Source organism: Peromyscus leucopus, chromosome 14, assembly GCF_004664715.2.
Source record: "Peromyscus leucopus breed LL Stock chromosome 14, UCI_PerLeu_2.1, whole genome shotgun sequence".
Classification (NCBI taxonomy): Eukaryota; Metazoa; Chordata; class Mammalia; order Rodentia; family Cricetidae; genus Peromyscus; species Peromyscus leucopus.
The window spans coordinates 81,650,381-81,671,324 of NC_051075.1; the positions used below are offsets into that span (position 1 = coordinate 81,650,381).

At 39.3% G+C, this 20,944-nt stretch overlaps 1 pseudogene; it reads right to left on the reverse strand.

Moving 5' to 3' along the window:
• Positions 1-3,384: 3,384 nt before the first annotated feature.
• LOC114685222 lies at positions 3,385-3,876 on the reverse strand (annotated as a pseudogene).
• Positions 3,877-20,944: the final 17,068 nt, after the last annotated feature.

Below are 20,944 nucleotides of genomic sequence, written 5' to 3' on the forward strand. Positions count from 1 at the left end.
ATCACCTTTGCCTGAGCTTCAGGGTCGGTACTGGCCTGGTTTTCAAGAGAAGAGACAGGCCTTATTTGCATATCTTCTTGCTATATAATAAGTTTTGTAGCTGGTGCTGAAAGATGGCCTGTTCTATTTTCTAAATGTACTGGGGGATTCTGGTAATAAAGATGATGGTAGGAAAATTTTGTATATGATACTAAGCTATTTTTTCTTGGCACACACTTAATATTATCTATTTCATTTACTACTCAAAAACAAAAGATGGATTTTACGGTTAATTTCAGCCCCATTCTTCATGTCCTCCTATAAATGGTAGTAGACAGTGCTTTGTGACATTAAAAGTAACACAGCCACAGTTCCTGAAGGAACTACAGTTTGGGCACTTAATAAGCTATGAGCAATATGTGGGCTGGAGGAGAATGTGACAGTTCTTCTCAGGGACAGCAGGACACGAGCCACAATGTTAGCTGAATATAGGAGGCTTGAGATAGGTGGACCAAGATCTGTACATAAAAAAGTGGTTTTGTATCAGATTTTATGGTCCACAGTGTATATAGGAGAAAGTCCCACAAGAGTCAACTTATGGGAGCTGGAAGAAGATATTTTAGGATGAGATCATATTACAGGGACAGGATCAAGTTACAGAACTTGAAGTTGACAGTAGAGGTTAACCAGATCTCCAAAAATTCTGTTTCAGTATCCTGCTATGTTTACGAATAAAAACATGAAACCAACAACTCAATGACCTTTGGAATGTTCATTCCTAAATGGGCTGTCTTTTTAACACCCCTCCAGTCAGTGGTCATGAATCTATACAGAGGAGGGGGTATAATGATTGTCAGAACCACAATTTATGGACAACATCAAGGAAACTGTATTTTTAAGAACACAACATGGCAGATGCACACATGATCTCACAGACACTTTGACAGCATGAACTGTCAACTGTCAGGAAAGAGGAACAACAGGAAGCATTGAAACTCATGGTGCATGACTTGGTGGCCTGCAAAGCTTCCACACATGCACATAGGCTCATAGGTTTGAATACTTGGTTCACACTTGGTGGAACTGGTTAGGAAGGTTTAGAAAGTATGGTCTTGTTGGAGGAAGATTGTCATTTGGGAAAAATTTTGAGGATTCTAAAGACTCATGCAATTTTAGGGACTTCTGCTTCCTGATTATAAATCAAGTCGTGAGACCTCAGCACCTGCTCCATCCACCTGTCTTTATTCAGCCTTCATCAACTCTGAGGCTCTGAGGCTATAAACCTAATTAAATGATTTCTCTTTAATGCTGTGATCATAGTGTTTTATCACAGCAATAGAAAATTAAATAAGACAGATATGCTTATTATTATGCAGAGTAAGGGGAACTCTGCAAATAATAAAGTTGGATTTTTTTTTTATTTTGGCTCTTAGAGAAAGAGCTTGCTCTGTCAGCGATGAGATTTCACCTCAGATAACAATGGAAAATTGGGTGATTTTGATTTTCTAGGTAAGGGAGATTGCCAGATTCAGGCTCTGGATGAGGGCAGGATCTGAAGATGGGTGGATGCAACAGTTGCAGCAAGAGAAATCAGACACAGGATACTTCTTAGTTTCCTCTTTAGGAGAAATGGACAGAGAGCTGTCCTACTCTGATGGAGCCATACTTGGTGGGACCAGTCTTAGCAAAGGATGTAAGGATTTGGTGAGGGAAAGAGGTGAGCCTGAACATTGTGGCCTGAGAATCGTTCAGCCTGAATGAGTAACAGCCAGAGTACTTCTTTATTCATACAGAATTTAGTAAGCAGGAATACATTCGTGATGTTCCAAAATATAGATCATATAAATTTGTTTTGGGACATGTGTTTCTCTTCATTTTGCTCATCTTCTAGTCATCATTAATAAACTATGGCAGAACAGAGTTATCATTTCAAATCATTTTCCCTCAATTTCTGACATCATTGAAAAAGTTATCATTTTTATGCCAACCTGGGTATAATGCCACATCCCTGTCAGTGAATTATTAACTGTTAATGGTAAGAGTACCCAGGACAAGCCCTCAGGCTAAAGCTGCAGCAGTTGTTTTTCAAATTCTGCCATGATACAATGTTATTCCTAACATTCTGTTTTTCCTTGGTCATATCTCACCACAGTGGCTTTGTATGTGGTAAACTTTTCTAAGAAAGGGAGGTCCTGACATTTAATTTTTTATCATTGTTTGACTCCATTCTTTGCTCTTGAATGTAAGTCTCTGTGTAGGGCTGAGGTAACTTCAGCTACTCTAAATTGTTGCTGTATATGCCACATAATTGTCTGAGTTTATATAGGAAGAGACTTGCAATCTCATCCGTGGCCAAGACCTCTATCGCATTGATTCATGTTAACTTTTCAAAGTTTACTTTGTTTTGAATATTGTGTTCATGAGTAAAAATAGGGACAAGTGTCTTTGTGTGTCACAACCTCTAACACATGAGGAAGACTTTCAAGTAGATAAGGGTATCTCTCAAAAAGCAGGAGGAGTAGTATGTTCAGGACTGTTCTGGGGAAGCTTAGGAGTAGTACTTCTCCGAGAAGGCATGAATGATTCATAAGAAATCTTCCATCAATACAATACCCCCAAACTGTACAAATATTAAATTTTCCCAAGTATGCAAAAGGTGGTGATGAAAACCACAGGAGGCAAAGAAGGCATCATGAAGCTCAGCTTTGCTGGATCTTTATCAAGTAGCTGTGAAGGCTTTATGACTTCTACCTTTCACACCGCATATGGCTGTGACAGGAGATCTAATTCTCATGATGTTTGATTGAAATGATCAGTTTCTACAAATTCCCATGATGGACAGAGATGAAAGTCATGGAGTAATAAACTGAATTAGCTAAAAGCATGGCTGTGTCTCTTCTGAACTTGAAGTGCACAGACCTCAGGAAGAAGAGGGGAGGTCCTACACCTTCTAGGATTTATGATCTAAGAATGATAAATGTTTACCCCATCTTCCACTTAGTTTCCCTTAAACCTAAGTACTATTCTAATAAAAAAAACCTGAACAAGGCTCAGCCTGGAATATGAAAAAACTCAGAATGTCCATGGATTTCCTTTCCATGGAATTCTAGTGAGCAAAGTAGGGTACTTTATGTTCTCAAAGCTGTCAGTTGGAATTTTGTTCATGTGATATGGTGACTCAAATTTTTTAAATAATACAAGGAGAATATGTAATGTTTTGAGGACATTGGATTTCATCAAATCATGTACGTAGGGAGAATTTCAGGGAAACTGTAAGAAAAGTACAGCCCAGTCACCTGAGAGGAGTGCCTAATCTAATCTTGTCTGCATAAACTCCTGGAGGGAGCCTGTTTTCTGTGTGCTGTGCGCCCCCTGGTGGTCCTGAGCAGCCTCACAGTGAGGTTTTTATCTGGGTTTACACTGAAGTCCCCTCATTGTGCCTGTAGCACAGTAATAAGTGGCAGTGTCCTCAGATCTCACACTGTTCATTTGCAGGTAGAGTGTGTTCTTGGCATTGTCTTTGGAGATGGTGAATCTGTCCTTCAGGGATGGTGCATAGTTGATTTTACTGCTATCTTTATTAATATCTCCAACCCAGTCCAGCCCCCTTCCCTGGAGGTTGCCGGATCCAGTCCTTCCCCGGAGTCACTGAATGTGAATCCAGAGGCTACACAGGAGAGTTTCAGGGATCCCCCAGGCTGTATCAGGCCACCCCCAGACTCCACCAGCTGTGCTTCACACTGCACACCTGCAAAAACAGAGAATCCTGTCAGTAACAGTCACAAAGACTCACTGTGATTTCTGCTCATGTCTACTAACACACTCAGTATCTCTGTTACTCCATAAATTAAATTTTAAAAGGGCAACAAGGAAAACCCACATCATCCCAAAATCCATGGTGTGGTCTGCGTTCAGTGCTGATCACTGAGTGGGAGACCTGGGAATCCAGCGCTGATCGCTATTGCCTGAGATTCAGGGTCATTGCTGGCCTGGTTTTCAAGAGAAGAGAGAAGCATTATTTGCATGTCTTCTTGCTATATAACAAGTTTTGTAGCTGACACTGAGAGATGGCATGTTAGTATCATCTATTTCATTTTATATTCAAAATAAGATGCATTTTATGGTTAATTTCAGCCCAATTCTTCATGTCTTCTTGTAAATGGTATTAGACAGTGCTTTGTGACATGCTCTGGAGCTCTTGTATTTTACTGTGTGGACTTCAACACTGATATACTTAGCACTGCCTTAGTCAGCTCCAGTGCCTAGTGTCACTGCCTCATGATTTTGGGAACTCCCTTTCCTTTTATTTATTAATTTATTTTTCATTTATTTTACAAACGAACCAGAGTCTCCCCTCCCTCATCTCTTGCCTTTCCCTCCCCAGCCTCCCTTCTACAACCATCCAATTCTCCATACAGAAAGGTGCTGGCTACCCAAGAGAGTCAACAATGCCTGGCATATCAAGTTGAGGCAGGGTTAAACTCCTCTCCCTGCATCAAGGCTGGGCAAGTAATCCCAGCATGGGGGATGGGAGAACTCCCTTTCTCTGTTGAGATCAGGTGACATGACTGAATTCCAGTGTTCATCTAGGAAACTAGAGAGGCCTGGTCCAGATTTGTGTGTGTGTGTGTGTCTAGGAGTGTGAAATTCTTATGTTATTACCTATGTAAGTTCTCATCTCCCTGCCCACCCACCTATTTGTTCACTAGAAATGGAGTAACTGATAAGCTGAACTTTCTGGTATAGCTCAGCATTTGATTTCTACATGTCCTCCACTTGTGCGCACACAAGCCTCCCAGAAGGGTGACCTCGCTCCCAACACCCCTGGGCTTGGTCATTCTGAATCATCTTATTTCATGTCCTAACTCAGGCACTTACCAGTCTTGATCTTACTTGTAGTCCCTCAGCTTGATTGTCACTATTTAGAGGCCATGGAATTAGACGCATGTGATGGACAACTGTTTGGTTTCTCATACAACACAATCATGAATGACACCAACCAACACCAGGTTGCTTTGTGTCCATCCTTCACTTTTTAATGTTGATTGATATGTGGACAGGACAATTGAACAATAGGTTTTATCCCTTAGTTTACTGATTCAATTTGAATGGACTCCAGTTCCAGCACTGTAGATAAACCAGGTGAGCTTTGGAATACCATTGGGAGTTGGTCTTAATCTTTAGCAACAAGATTAAAACAGAACAGATGGAAGGTCAGCTCATCTAATTCTTCACAGAACACAAACTGTGGAGGAATGATGGTATCAGAAATCTTTTGTTTAGAAAATTCAGATACACAGGATCATGGTAGAAACTGTGCATCATGGGGTGTCTGAACCTTGTGGAATCAAAGTCTGCTGCAAGAAAGTCAACAAGAAGAGTCAGGAAGATTTCATCCACAGAGGGCACCACTGATCACCGTCAGCCCAAGGTCATTTGTGATGCACCCGAGATGGTTCAACATATCATTCCACATCTTTATGATAAAAATAAACAAAGAAAAATAAAGAGGAGAGATGTGAGGGCTGAGAGGGAAGACTGGATGTCAAAGTTGAAGCATTTGAAAACCACATGTAAATGAAAAAAAGGTGCATATGAAAATTTCAGGCATAAATATCTGAAAAGGAATCAATGTGCTAATAAGTACTTAACCTCAAACCCAGGAGTCTAAGAAGGACATGCAGGTCCTGCACACACATTAGTAAAAATATTGAAACTGTAACTAATGTAGAAAAGAGAAATATTAACAATAACCACATCTCATATATCTTATAATTTATACTCTCTAAGGAAATAGATGAATAAGGAGTTTGGTAGTGTAAACAATATCTTAGGAGGTGTGAGAGGAATTAGCTTAATATCATTCCATAAACATCAAGACACACAGTGAAATTGATTAATAAGGAATCATTAAATAATTCATTAAAGGACATGCATTGCTGCAATTTAATATAAACAAGTGTTGGTAGAAAAAAGAGGAAAACGAAGAAAGAAAATATAAATGAGTAGCCAGATGCTTTATTTGAATGCAGATTTGCCACAGTTAAATTTTCTGAATGTGCCACCGAGCAACAGGTAGAAAGAGGTTGTTAAAGTAACTGAAAAGTTATAAAAGGTCAAGAAAGTATTTTTCCAAAGAAAACTTTCTTTAAGTATAAATGTGAAGAATAAAATGTTAGAAATATCAATAAAACAGTGAAATGCAAGGCAAAAAGAGATTCTAGTGTCCATACTGATTTCAGTTGAAAATAATATCATAAGGAAAGACCATTATCATGCTACATGGACGACTTCATATTGTAAGGAAATCTGCTATGCCAAAGAGTAAAACTTCTTACAACAATTCTCACAAAGGAAACTATCCAACCACCCTAAGATCTTACAGCATCTTCAGTGTGCACAGGTAAACAGACAGTTTGGCACAGATCATTCAGGAGGTCAACAATTAGAATGTGACTACTGGGTCTTGGCTAGGAGACAGAATGTGGAAGGATGTAGTAAATTTAAATAAAGCCTATAGTATATTAAAGATAGACACAGTGAACCATATAAACATAACATATACCATGTGCATTTATTCAAGTGGGAGCACGGGATAAACTTGGATATTTGTGTGACCACATGTTTCTCTTACACGTTCTTGAAAAACAAATTTATTCAAAAATAAATACACTGTAGAAGACTAGATCAGCAATAAAACCAGAAGACATCATGAAACTGATTTCTGGAAAAAGTAATGGAAACCATGTTAGGAATACTTTTATTTGGAGTAGTTATGAAATAACTACTTGAATTAAATTCCTCTCAGTAAGAAATACATCATACCTGGCACTAAAAACCTAACCAACACATAGTTAGGTCTTGGAGGAGAATCTATAACTGCTACATTAATAAACAGCATGCTCTCTAACTACATTCTAAATATTTATCCTTACTCCCACAGACACCTGCAGTTATTTCCACTCATTAAGCAAACTACTCTTTGCAACACCTGGAGACCATTAGAGAAAACCATAACAGAGAAAAATGTAGAGTTGGGAAGCCAAGCCACAACTGGTAGATTTACAACAGAATTGCTATATGTAAGGCTCAGAGATCACAGCAAAAGAGGGAGGAAAAAAAATCTATGATTCAGAAGAACAAGAATTTTGCTGTGAGATACTGTCTCCTAGAAATATTAGAGACAGCCAGGTGGTAGTGGCACACACCTTTAATCTGGGCACTGGGGAGGCAGAGCCAGGCAGATCTCTCTAAATTGGAGGCCAGCCTGGTCTACAGAACATGATCCAGAACAGTCACCAAAAATACACAGAGAAATCCTGTCTTGAAAAAACACAAGCAAACAAAATATCTGAGAGACAATATACCCATTAAATCTAACCAATGTGGTTGCTGAAGTTTGGCCTAAACAATAATGACATCAATAGACATTCTATCACAGAAGGATGGAAGTTCACCTGTTCTAATTTCTAGTCAAAGGATTAAGGGGAACTAAGGAGTTGTATATGGCAGAAACTGTCTTCTAGAGAGAAAAGGATACCAATACCAATGATTCATGAAAACACATTTGTTAGTAATATTATCTGGACTAAGATGCTTGTATTTATATATTAGTTGTATAAATGTAAAAATGAGGCATTAAATTTCTAAGAGAGCAGGAGAAGAATAGAGTATATGGAACAGAATAGAGTGTAAAATATTCAACATGGAAAGAAAAGTTGTCATAGAAAAATATAGTAATATCACAAACTGAAGAAATCCAAATTATTGTTTCTCAATATAGGAGATATCTGAGTTAGGGAACAAGTGGGATTCTGATTTCTGTGCCTTCTCTTGGGACTATTCCTTTTGAGAATTTGCTTTGTCCAATTTTAATGTCATTGTTTTTGTTACAAGCTTATCATACTTTATTGTATGGTGTTTCATTGTTAACAACAAACATAAATGTATCCCTGGAAACTAAGATCAAAATCTGTGAAGCTTTTAAAAGTAATATTTGAAGACTGAATTATGGCATTTGGGGTCACATTTTTCATGGAATAAAACTCCTAAAACAAAGAAATCAGAAAAAAATTAACAGTATTATATCAACCCCCAAACTTTTCTGTACAGAAAATTAAATTAACAGAGGAAAGAGATAACCTGAAATTGAGAGAATAAATCTAGAATGAAAAACCTGATAATGAGTTAGACTCAGGGATATACAAGTAGGTAGTAGTCAGTAGCTAGGGAATAATCATGCCATAGACCAAAGAAGTAGATGTGGAAGTATGTGTGTGTTAGGAGAAGGCAGAAAGACTCCGCTGGGGTATGAGAAGTGTTCCCCATCACACATGATAGAAATAAGAAAGAAAACTCTTGCTGAGATATCATCTCAAATTTTATATGCATATGAAAAAACTGAATGAAAAAAATAAGTGGTACAGATGTGAAGGACATGGATCCTCATTCCTTGAATGTAAATTCCTCCAACCATTAGTAGAGACAGAATGGGAGACTGCAGATGTACACGACAGAAATACCGTAAGGACTTGTCTCACGATTGGATGTGTCTGACAACCTTGAGAAATCCTTGGTCTAGAGATGGGTGAACACCCATGACCACTGCAGCACTGTTGTCAGTAGCAGTGACTTGGGCAGCCACATCCCAGAGCAGCCACGCACGGAAATGTAGGAAGTGTAAGTTGGTCCCAGAGTAAACAGAAAAGAAATGCACATTCACGTCTGTCCTTGGAGACATGCTTGAAACAGGATGATATGATACTATTTATCTAGGTGAAACACTGGAAGAACAACACCCTTTTATAGGAGTTCAATTAGGCAGAAACACATTCAAGAGCTCTAGAGTGCAACAGTTATTGCCTTGTAAGAGCCTTATACTCACAATTACCATATGAACAAATTTGAACTGTTCACCACTTAAGTCTTTGTTTTATATAAATCGCACTTGCTTCATTCTTGCAGGAGATTTTTAATTAAAAAGCTTGTAAACAACCAAACATTAGCACAAAACCCCGAATAACCAGGGAAACTGTCTACAATGATACGATCTCTTTGGTCCATAGACCACGAAGAACAATGTGGATCCCTCTTGAGCAGGTGACTCTAAACAAATCTGTCAGAATGACTCAGAGAAAGGAGCAGAACACCATACCTGGCTGAAATTTTTGTGTTGCAATATGGACACAGCTGTCACTATCAAGTAGGCAGTCACTCAAGAAGGGACATAGATAGGCTAATGGCATTAATATGTTTGCCCTAGAATCACCCAAAATGTTGCAAACATTTTATATGTAGTTTGAGTAGTAATGGGGCTGATATTCAAGTCATTAATCTCTGAAAATATTTGTTCTTTCCTGGTACTGAAGTGAGAAAAGAAAAAAACAGAATTAATTTCTTCTTCACAAGAAGGGTAGAGGCTTTGTGCCAACAACATTTAAGAGTGGAGCCATGGAAAAAGGCACATCTGTCAGAGAAAATCTCCTGGTCAGGAGTTTTGTGCCTCAGGAATCAGATCTAAGAGGAAAATGATCATGTGGCATAATAAGCACAGGACTCAAAGTGAGCCATCTTTGTTCCCTAGAGCTCACAGAAGAGCAGCTTGTCCTACCCAGTGTCTCCCCCAAAAGACACATTGTTGAAATGACTCCAAGAAACTGATCAGAAAATAATTATTCCTCAATGCCCAGTGTACCGTGACTCTCATTACTGTTCTCAATATAACCATGTACATTTTCATTCCTCACAAGAGTCCTTTCACAAATGAGAGCCACAGAATCCTGGGCAATTGGAATTTAAGAACGTAGCAAAAGAAGTAGTGTGAGCTGAGTGTTCCACAGCTGAGCATCAAGTGGCCAAGTGCTAGGTTCAGACAAGAAGAAAGGAGTTGCATTTTCTTGCTGAACAAAAATATTATAGAGATGTGAAAATGAATTAAGAAAATATTGATTCACACGGCCAGGCGGTGGTGGCACACGCCTTTAATCCCAGAACTCGGGAGGCAGAGCCAGGCAAATCTCTGTGAGTTCCAGGCCAACCTGAACTACAGAGTGAGTTCCAGGAAAGGCACAAAGCTACATAGAGAATCCCTGTCTTGAAAAACCAAAAAAAAAACTGAGTAATGGAAAAATTAATTTTATAAATATATTATAAAATTAATTCACTTAGAAAAATATATGTGTGTGCATATGCATATTAGGATGTCCTTTTGTAGGGTATATTTGAATAACAACCTTAGGAATCAAGTCACTAATGTCCTCCAAGTAAGCAAAGGAGGTATGTATGTAACTACAGCAGTTTGGAGTGGAGTCTTCAGATGAATCTAGGGCCTCATTATCATGCTCCCGCATTCTCCAGTCTACCTGAGGATTTGAGATTTCCACAGAGGCTGTGGGCTGAATTTTAAGATTAATACATTAAAATGTCTGCTCACATCTCCTTAAGAGAAAGATTGTTGCTTCCCAGTTTTTCAGTTGTGGAATTTATTCTACTGTGAGAGCAATTGTGTTTGTGGTGATAAAATGGTCATGTGAACTGTGGCATTTCTGTTAATTTTAATATTCCTAGCAGAGTGACACAGACTCACAAATATAATGATAGTGATCTGTAGTTAACTCTGACTTGGGTATTTCAGGGAAAACATTATAACTCATTAGAGAAGAGTCTGTAGAGGGTTTCATTTGGTTAACTGGATTGTATGTGGTTCAGTGAGTGGAGGAAATCCTGGCAAAGTACAGAAATTCACTTGCTGGACCCTCTGTATACCTGCTCCTCTCTGTCTGGTGCATATTATGAGCACCACTTGCTGACCCACATCCTCCTGCAGGGTTATTATTGTCTGGGGCTCTGCTTTGCTTCTAATATGCAACTCCAGAGTTTTGTCACTGAATAGTGCTAATCCAGCTCAAGGACATAGACATTGAACTTCCTCTGTGTGCCTTCCCTTGAGCTCTAGATCCCTGAATACATTGAGATGAGGTCATTAGAGTGTCATCTCTTCATAGAAATGGATGAAGACAATTTGTTACGAACTTGCACGTACTCTGACCTTCTCACTCAGTAATAATTTCCTCAGATATATATTAGACTAGGCTGAGAATATATTTGCTTAAAACTGTATATGGATTTTAATTGTTGTTTCAATTTCATTTTTTAGGAATGAGATATTCTGAAAATATATCAATTTAGTGATTTCTTGGAGAAGGTAATTTTTTGGAATCTAAATTAATCACGCACACTTTTCTGTAACTTAGCCAAAAATGAAAATATCAAACAATCAGAAAATTATAGAGTGAATATTCACTTCAATTCAATTAAACTTCATTGAAAAACATGGGAACTTTATATACCATGTGTCTGAAACTCTCACCATTTATGAGACTCCTTCAGTGAAGCAAACAATGAAATCATGGCAAAGGAAATGTTAGATTAAGTTATAAACATACTGAGACCTAGGTGAATCATAACATATAGGAGAAAAAAATGGCACATATATATATATATATATATATATATATATATATATATATATATACTGCCCCCTCATCCTGATAATTTCTGTCATTAAAGGCATAGTAAGATGAGCTATGATATCATTGGTCATGGAGTCTCATTAATGAAGTCTTGCTGTGTGGTAGCAGTGCTTCTAGGTTTGTGGACAGTACAGGTCTAACCAGCCATCACTGCCACCTAGCACTTTTTTGCAAAGGAAAAGTAATTTACCAGATGTCTGTTGGAGCACCTGAAAGGCAATGCTCCTGATGAAACCTGGGTTTTTTGGATACATCCCATGAGATGTAGGCTCTCTACTTGACAACACTGGATTTCAGATCTTGGAGTTTGCCTTTAGTTCATTGTGTTGCTTAAACATTGTGGTCAAGAAAACAGACAGCAAGTCAGGTAAAAATATCTCTCAAGATGTATCAGGGTTTTGTGTGAGCGTTTGTGAATAAAAACAAGACATGGGCTGGTGAGCAAATTTCAATAAACCCCATGGCTCGTGTGGAGCCTCCAGTCCTGGTTTCTGGTCACTTGTATTTATTTGATTGCTGTAGAACATCTAGGGTATAGGTGTTACTTCCATACTTGAAACAACAGATGCTCCTCTTTTGAAATCCTAAGTGGGATGCAAGCATGTAACTCATGGACTGTGGGACACAATCATGTGTCAGTGCAGGTAGAGACTCTGTGTTCTGGTTTCATTCTTGTTGCTGTGACAGAATATGCTGACAAATAAAACTGAGTAGATTTGACATGTGATTCCTAGTTGTACAATTGGGAATTTGGGGTAATAACATAAAGTGCCTAGTCACATCCTCAGTCAAGAGTAGAGAAAGAGAGATAATGAATACATACATGCGTATGTGTGATCAGCCTCTTTCTATGCTTATACAACCCAGGACCCCAAGCTCAGTAAATGGTCTACTCAGTTTGGGGTGGGACTTTGTACATCAATTAAGGTAATCAATACAATCCCTCCCAGGCCAACCTGATATAGAGTATTCCTCATTATGATTCAGGTTGATAATTAGGGATATTATATACATTAACAGGCTACTGACTCCTGGGAAGAATATTGAAAGTCAGGAAGGCTATCAATACAGGGCCAGAGAATACAGTGAATGTCTGAATCTAGTCCAACTTTTAGAAATGTTTTTTTTTTTTTACTCTGGATTTCATTTACATTACATTTCAACAGTAATCTTGTCCATATCATATGAATTACATTTTGAATTGATATGTAATCTAACTACTTCTAAAAACATTCATCAAATGATGTTAGATATACATGTTCACATCAGCATCAAGAGGGAATGTACTGGTGAGCTTTAAATGGGAATACTACAATCTGAACCTTGCCTGAAGAATGACTAATAATATTACCTATAAATTGATAAAGAATTCAAAGTATTTTGTTTCTGTCCTGGAATACTTCATTTCATTTTGTCAGCAAGCTCTCAAACTAATTCTCATTCTCATCTCAGACCCATGGAAGCTTACTGTCCCTTCAGAATTTTTGACTAACACCCTATGTGGGTTGTCTCACTGTGTCTTTTGCAGTAATAGGTGGCTGAGTCCTCAGATGTCAGACTACTGAGCTCCATGTAGGTTATGTCCCAGATCATGAAGACATGTTCTTGGCACTTCTGTGTACAACCTGTCCTGCCACTTCTAGGGTTCTTCTATCCTGTCCACTCCAGGCCCTGTCCAGGCCACTGAATCACCCAGTTAATCTCATAGCCGGTAAAAGTATAGCCAGAGACCTTGCAGGACAGCATTATTAAGCCCCCAGGTCTCCTCATCTCAGTCATATACTGGAGCCAGACTTGGAAGTGGACACACGTGGACAGAAGGCAAACTGAAGACAATGGCACCTGAATATTTAGCCCATTCTCAAAACCTGGGTGGGGAGCCCCTTACCTGTAGCCATTGCCATCAGGAAGGAGATGTTCCAGTTCCAGCCCATGGTAGGGACCTGTCAAATTAGGGACTATGGAGATGAGCATTGTCATATGATGCTGTATGATATGGATAACTCTGTGTTTTAACAGCACATGTTTGGGTCATTTGCATATTCATGAGACAGAGAGTTGTTCTTATCAAGATGTGATGCAGTGTAAGACAAAGATAAAGACACCTGGGTCAGACAGGAAGACAAAGAGGAATAAGACTTCACCCTATCCTTAATCCTTAATCCTAAATGGATTCCATAATCCTTCCATGATTTCAGATATTTCTTCATACAGAGACATGTCCTCAAATCCAGGTGGTTCAACACAAGTCACATTGAATAGTCCATGATCCTCCTCAGAGTAAAGAATTGTCTGTGGTTTTGAGAAAGTTCATTGAGCCCACTCTTGTCCCATGGGGCAACCATAGATAACAATGGAGACGGTTGTTGAACTCAGATCAGTAACCAACAGGGAACATAGGACATCTCTGATATTAGCTAGGCATTCCCTTGACAATTTTCCAGTACGAGTCTCAGGGTTGTTAATTTCAGCCTATTGAAGAAAAGGACCCTTGTTGTCAACCTACAAACCCAGTAAGTAACCCATGCAAACAACAGAAGACAACAGAGTGCTTGTTTGGTTTTCCTTTTCTTGATTTTTTGGTTCTTCATGACAGGGTTTCTCTGTGTAGTTTTGGTGCCTGTAATGGATCCCACTCTGTAGACCAGGCTGGCCTTGAACTAACGGAGATCCACTTATAGTTCAGACATTCTGTACAGTTGCCACCTTCCAATGCAGAGGCTCTGTGGTAGATACCGCATTACAAAGTCCAGAGAACTTTCCTGATGATAATTTTTTTTAAAGATTTATTTATTTATTAGGTATACAGAATAGGGTGCCAGATCTCATTATAGATGGTTTACAGCCATCATGTGGTTGCTGGGAATTGAACTCAGAACCTCGGGAAGAGCAGTCCGTGCTCTTAACCTCTAAGCCATCTCTCCAGCCCGATGATAATTAATATATGGAGAAGCAATGCATCCTGCCATTTTTCTCTGTCCCTGAGCACCCCCTGTTGCTGATGATCACATTTGCATGGATGTTTATGTCTGGGCTCACACTGAAGTCCTTTCACTGTGCCTGTCTCTTACATAGTAGTAAGTGGCTGTGTCCTCAACTTTCAGACTGTTCATTTGAAGGAAGAGGATGTTTTTGGAATCATAACTGGAGATGGTGTACCCGCTCTTCACAGATGTGCTATAATCTGTTGTGTATCCACTATTTTTGGTTCTACTCATTTCAATCCATTTCAGTCCCTTCCCTGGAGGCTGGTCGACACAGTTTATGTGGAAATTACTAGAGGTGAATCCAGAGGCTACACAGGAGAGTCTCAAGGAACCCCCAGGCTGTACCAAGCCTCTTCCAGATTCTTACCAACTGCACCTCACACAAGACACCTGCAATAATAGAGCAATCCTGGTCAGAAAACTGTCATAGACATCTACCATTGCAATTATTTACACCCCTCCTCTACATACTCAGCATCTCTGTTTCGCATTAAAGACTTTTAAAAGAGTTATAAGGAAAATGCAGTTCAGCCACAACTTCATGGTGAGAGGTCTGTGTTCAGTCCTCATCTATGAATGATAAGATCAGAGAAGTCAGGACTAGGCTCCTCTGCTAGAGCTATAAGGCCAGGTCAGGCCTGGTTTTCATGAGAAGAGGGAGGATAAAGTTGCATTTCTTCTGGCTATAGCATCTGCACTAGGGTTGACGCACTAGAGGAGACAGTTGTTAGTACAGAATGTAGAGATTAAATGGATGAGTATGGTAGCAGAAGCAGGGTTTATAACATAACATGTTTATTATGTATGCATAATAATACTTCAATGTTTTATTGGATTTGGCCATGTCTACAACTCTGTCTGCTTCATAAATATCATAAAATATTATTTTAAAATTTAAGGAGAACTGATATAAAGCTGAATTAGTATTCAATAAAATATTAATATCTAAATCTCCCTTGAGGAGTTAGTTGAGTAGTGTAGCATGCACAAGTGCCTAGATTTGGCCCTATTTTCTGATGAATATATATTGAAAAATAAGATTTTTCTCCAGAATTAGCCTTTGTTAAGTGACAAAGTTTATTCATATCCCAAGTTTACACATTTGTTGGAACAAGTCCACATTTTGTTGGGGTGTGTTTATCATCCTTAAACATCAACTCACCTTTAATTTTAATATCCTTAAAGAAAACACAGGTTCCATGTCTGTGATTATCAAGAAGTCTACTTCCAGGATCCTAAGCTGTGCTGAGGTGTCCTTCCATCTATCTGCATGCTTTGGTGATACAGGACTTCCATATTGTTTGGGCAATAAGTCACAGGATGAAAAATCTTGAAATAATGAGATTCTTAAAAAGAAGAAAATGTTGAATAATTACAATTTTTCTCTTGATGAATTTGTTCTCTATCAAAGAACACATCTTCATGGTTATTTTAGGACCCCGTGAAGAGTGGCACTACTACTGCTTACATAGTTTTCCCAGGAAAGTAAATAAGTTTTACAGAAATCTCTAGAGATCTGTATCTGTCTTGCTTTAGAATCTTTGGGGAAAACAGTACAAGTCCTTAGTGTTTCCTGAAGGTTTCCTTTAATTAAAAAGATAAAACATTGAGCAAGAGGAAGGATTCCATTAGGAAGTGGAATAATACCCTTGCTGGCCTCTCTCTTAACCTGCTGCTCTGATTCCTGCCATGAGTTATAGCTGGTGACTTGCACAGCCCCTCAGAGGGGTTGCCCAGGAGTTGCATAATTGAATATATTAGAATTTTATTTCTACATTTTAAGTACTTATAAACTGACTTCTGACATTGCTGTACCAGTTCACCTTTTTACCACCAACACATAAGGGTTCCTTTTCTTTGTATCTTCACCAGATTGACATTTATTTTCTTGATGATAAACATCCTGACTGGAGTGAAATGGATTAAAAACACTTCATTTTCTACTTTCTGATACCTAAATATGCATTGACCACTCACATTTATTTGTCTAAGGACTGTCTGTCTGAGGTCAATTTTTCTATCTGTTGATTTTATTATTTGCAATTTGTGGGTTAATATTATTGTTTATTATGAATTCTAGCTACTAATATCCATCAAATATATACTGGGGAAAGATTTTCTCCTGGTTTTACTAAACATTTAAAAATATTCAATACCATTAGTAATCAAGAAAAGCCAAATTCTAGTTTGAGATTTCATCAGAACACAGTAAGAATGGATAATATTTAGAAAATAAATAACCTAAATTTCTACCGATGTGTGTAGAGGGGAATATTTAATTACAGTTGGTGGGAGGGTTAATTAGTGCAAGTATAATAAAAATCAGTGTGATGACTTACAAAAGAACTGAAATTGAAAATAGGAAATGTAATAATTATTTAAAATTTTTATGAAATTGAATCTGCCAATGAATTAATGAATAGAAAATAGAAATATGGTAAATATAATACACTGCAAATGCATTTGCTATTTACATGTCCTCTTCGATTAAATAATCCAAGTAAGAATCCAGTTAATGCTATATATATATTTACATTATATATATTTATGTACATATATATACATGTATATGTATGCATATATACATACATTGATGTGTATGGGACCATCCATTAGGGCATGGAAAATTTATCAGATGCCATACCCACAGAATAGAGTGACTTGCCCTCCACAGAAATGAGCTATCAATAAGAGGCCCTCAGCCATGGGTAGGGCCTCAGAAAACTTTCTCCCATCCATACTGGAATTCTGGCCAACTTGCTTTTGTGTAGATTGTTTGTAAAAAGCCACTGTTCCTCTGAAACCAAGTGTTTATTGGTTGTGTCACATCCAGCATGTCATCATTCCCCAACACTCTTTCCCATCCTGTGGCTCTTAAATTCCTTCCATTCCCTCTTCTGTGATATTAACTAAGCCTTTGGTTGGAAACATAATAAAGATGACCTATGTACTTACATTATACTGTTAATATGTCTTCCCTGTGAGAAATGACTCCTGACATGTAACATGAACCTTAAAAGTTCTTATGAATATAATCAAACACGAGGGCAGTTATTGGGGTCAATGCCGGTAGATCAGAGAGACAGAACAAGCCACAGCTACCTCACCTTGCCAGATCCTCAGCTGGTCTTGTCTTCTCAGACTGGAGGCCTCTAAGTCCTCATCCAGAATGGGTCTCGGCTGAACTGCTGCTAGAAGCCTGAAAGCTTAACCAGCCAAATGCTTCTAGTTTCTGGTCCTCACGCCTTATATATCTTTCTGCTTTCTACCACCACTCCCTGGGATTAAAGGCTTGCTTTCTGGGATTAAAGGTATGATGAGTCACCATGCCTGTCTGTAACCTTGAACACATGGATTTCTGCCTCTGGAATGCTAGGATTAAAGGCATGTGCTACTACTGCCTATCCTTTATGTTTAATATTGTGGCTGCTCTGTTTCTGATCCCAGATAAGTTTATTAGCATGCACAATATTTGGGGGAATACAATACAACACTGACATTTCAAGAATAATGAAGGAAAACTCTTTATTAACAGCACATAGATATTTCTGGCTAATTCACAAAGGAGATCCAACATCTTAGACAGCAACGTTTACCACCTTATATGGACCTTAGCATTATACAGTCCACACATTCAGCCATCCTTGAGTCTCTCTCAGGTCTCAGGTTACACTTTGAACAATTTAAACAGACAGTAGCCTGCAGTCTGGCCACGTGGGAAGATTAAAGACTTACAGAGGGAAGATATTGCCAGAATCATTTTCAAGTACACTGCATTGTTCTGTTAAAATATTCAGCTTTCCTACCTGGATCAATTATTTTTTACTAAAGAAGACCTAACTACCAACCAAAATTAATGATGGTGTCTTCTTGAGCTTCCCTACAAAGGCAAGTTCATTGGTATGGGTATAGTCCCATGGCTGTTTATAAATCAAGATTGTCTTCTTTTGTTATGAAAATGGAGCTTCCTTGGAGTTCAGTCCTAACAAACAAACATTTACAGAAGTTGGTTCCCAGCATCTCTAAACTTCAAATATACTACAAAATTTTGTTTGTTTGGTTTTTGAGGTTTATTTTTTTCTTTATTAAGAAATTTTCTACTCACTCCACATACTATCTACAGATTCCCTCTCCTCCCTCTTCCCACCCCCAGTCCTCTCTCCCAAGCCACCCCACATCCCCACATTCCCCTAATTGAAGTCTCCCATGGGGAGTCAGCAGAGCCCAGCACACTGATCCTAGGAAGGTCCAAGCCCCTTCCCACTGCACCAAGGCTGTACAAGTTGTCACACCACAGGCACCGGCTTCCAGAAGCCTGCCCATAGACCAGGGACCAATCCCGATCCCCCTTCCTAGGGGCCTGTGGGACATTTACCCACAAACCCCACAGCTCCCCAGAGTTTTCTTGAGTTCGAGCAGTAGGAAATATTAGATAAAAGGATTTATAGCAGAGAATCTTGCGGAGATAAACAGAAAATAAAGGATAACCTCAAGAGGGCCTGGGACCTATTCCAATGGGCCCTGACTGTCTCTACCCCAGGGTTTTTATAGAGATGCCAAGGGGTGGAGCAAAAGACCTCTTCCCCCAGCACAGCCAAGTGCAGACCATCTCAGACACCTGCACTCAGGCCCATGGTCCTAATCATCCTCTATGTGGACCTGCTGGGTAAAGCCACGAGGAACCTGAGAAAGGGCTCCTACAGGGACCCCCCAAACAGTCCAGCCAAACAACCATCGTCCATATCCAGAGGGCTTAGTCCATTCCCATGGGGGCTCCACAGCCACCAGTCCACAGTTCATGGGCTTCCACTAGTGTGGCCAGTCATCTCTGCATGTCCTCCCATCATGAACTCGATGTTCCTCATCTGCAGTAAAGAGAATTCTCAACAGAAGAATCTCAAATGGCTGAAAGGTATTTAAGGAATTGCTCAACATCCTTAGTCATCAGGGAAATGCAAATCAAAACAACTCTGAGATACCATCTCACACCTGTCAGAATGGCTAACATCAAAAACACTGAAGACAGCTTATGTTGGAGAGGATGTAGAGCAAGGAGAACACTCCTCCACTGTTGGTGGGAATGCAAACTTGTACAACCACTCTGGAAATCAATATGGTGGTTTCTCAGAAAATTGGGAATAAGTCTTGCTCAAGACCCAGTTATACCACTCTTGGGCATATACCCAAGGAATGTTCAATCTTACCACAAGGACATATGCTTAGCTATGTTCGTATCAGCATTATTCATAATAGCAAGAACCTGGCATCAACCTCCCTGCTCCTCAACTGAAGAATGGATAAAGAAAATATGGCACACATACACAATGGAGTACTACTCAGCAATAAAAAACAATGATGTCATGAAATTTGCAGGCAAATGGATGGAACTAGAAAATGTCATCTTGAGTGAGGTAACCCAGACTCAGAAGGACAAACATAGTATGTGTTCACTCATAAGTAGATACTAAATATGAGGGAAGGGATGGCCTGACTGCAACCCACAACTCCAGAGAGGCTAGGTAACAGGGAAAGACCCTAGTAGGGACACATGGATGGCCCTGTGAAGGACAAATGGATGACATCTACATGAGTGGACTGGGTGTGGGGAGGTGGCAGAGGGTGAGGAGTGGGGGATGATAACATAGGGAAATGGGAGGGTCAAGCTAGAACAGGGACAGAGTGGGAGGACAGAGAGGAAGATACCATGATAGATGAGGACATCATGAGAATAGGAAGTGGCAGGGCACTGGGGAGGCTCTCAGGAATCTACAAGGTTGACCCCACCTTGATCTGATTGCAGTGTTCCAGAGGGCATCTGGACTGAGTCTACTCTGGTGACCAGCCTAGCAAATAACCTACCTGTCATCATAGAGTTTTTGTCCAGTGACTGATGGAGGCAGATACAGAGATCCACAGCCAGGCACCAGGCTGAACTCTGAGAATCCAATAATTGAGAGGCAGGAGAGATACTGCTACAAACGTTTGTAACAAGCCAGGTCACTATAGTACTTATCATACATTCAGATTAGTGGCAGCCTTCCTTTTGCTAAATTATACTTTGTGTAAAAATATTTCCTAAGTAGGTTGATATTGAATCCTACATAGCATGAATTTTATTACTTCAATAATTTTCCCTGTATCACTGCTGAGTGCTCAGGGCCACAATTTCTTAGAACCTTGACCAGTTATGAGTCAACACAGTATCCCTGACCATTTGAAGAAAAACTTCTCTGACCAATGTGAAGAGTAGTACAAACCTAAGTGTGTGTATGTGTGTGTGTGTGTGTGTGTGTGTGTGTGTGTGTGTGTGTGTGTTTTACATTCACTGTACCATACCTTTGAGCACTTGTAAATATTCACTTATTTGGGTATATGTGTGTTTTACCTTCAAATACTCACATTCATTTGTCACACACAAGCAGACCTAAGGCAGGCACAGATGTCTGT